The 968-nt window shown below is 41.2% G+C and overlaps 1 pseudogene across 1 annotated transcript in view; it reads left to right on the top strand.

The window, feature by feature from the left end:
• Positions 1 to 968, top strand: part of LOC101292149 — a 1738-nt pseudogene that overhangs the window by 595 nt on the left and 175 nt on the right. Inside the window, exon 2 of the transcript XR_185126.1 lies at positions 6 to 959. The product of XR_185126.1 is annotated as an LRR receptor-like serine/threonine-protein kinase RCH1-like (transcript). The remainder of the gene's footprint in view (positions 1 to 5; positions 960 to 968) is intronic.

Raw genomic sequence — 968 nt, 5'->3', positions numbered from 1 at the left:
AACACTCTACCTCCGGGATAACCAGTTTTCAGGGCCAATTCCTTCAAACATTGGTGACGTGATGCCCTCCTTGTCCGATTTAGACATCTCGAGGAATGGTCTGACTGGAAGCATTCCTTTGTCTTTAGGAAATCTAAGCCTGTTGACAACCATGGTTCTTTCTAATAATTACTTGACTGGTGAAATTCCTCATTTCTGGAAAAGTATACCAGAGTTGTATATTGTAGATATGTCAAACAACAGCCTCTCTGGTACAATTCCAAGATCCATGGATTCTCTCGTTTTACTAAGATACTTGATACTCTCTAACAACAACTTGTCAGGCAAACTTCCTTCATTGAGAAACTGCACTGGCATGAAGAGTCTTGATCTTGGGGAGAACAAGTTCTTTGGAAACATTCCGGCGTGGATAGGAGAAAGCATGCTTTCTTTGTTGATTTTACGTTTGAGTTCCAACTCATTCACCGGAAGCATTCCTTCACAGTTGTGTGGCCTTTCCAATCTTCACATATTGGACCTCTCACACAATAAGCTTTCTGGTCATATTCCCCAATGTGTTGGTAATTTGAGTGGCTTGAAAAACATCTGAAATCTCAGATAAAGATACATCAGATCGTTACCAGGGAAAACTGAAGGTAGTGGCAAAAGGAAGAGTGCTTGAATATGGCACCATCCTTTACCTTGTTAACAGCCTAGACCTCTCAAACAATAACTTATCAGGAGAGATGCCATTAGAGCTAACAAGCCTTGTCATGCTGGGAACCTTGAATTTGTCCATGAATCATCTCACAGGGATAATCCCTGAAAAGATTGGTAACTTGAAATCGATAGAAACTCTTGATCTTTCAATGAACCAGCTTTCAGGTTCCATACCACAGAGCATGGTCTCTTTGACATTCGTAACTCATCTGAACCTGTCGCACAACAATTTGTCCGGGAAAAATCCCAACAAGCAACCAGTTCAACAG

Source organism: Fragaria vesca, linkage group LG6 (assembly GCF_000184155.1).
Source record: "Fragaria vesca subsp. vesca linkage group LG6, FraVesHawaii_1.0, whole genome shotgun sequence".
NCBI classification, from domain to species: domain Eukaryota; kingdom Viridiplantae; phylum Streptophyta; class Magnoliopsida; order Rosales; family Rosaceae; genus Fragaria; species Fragaria vesca.
This window is presented reverse-complemented; position numbering and strand designations above follow the sequence as displayed.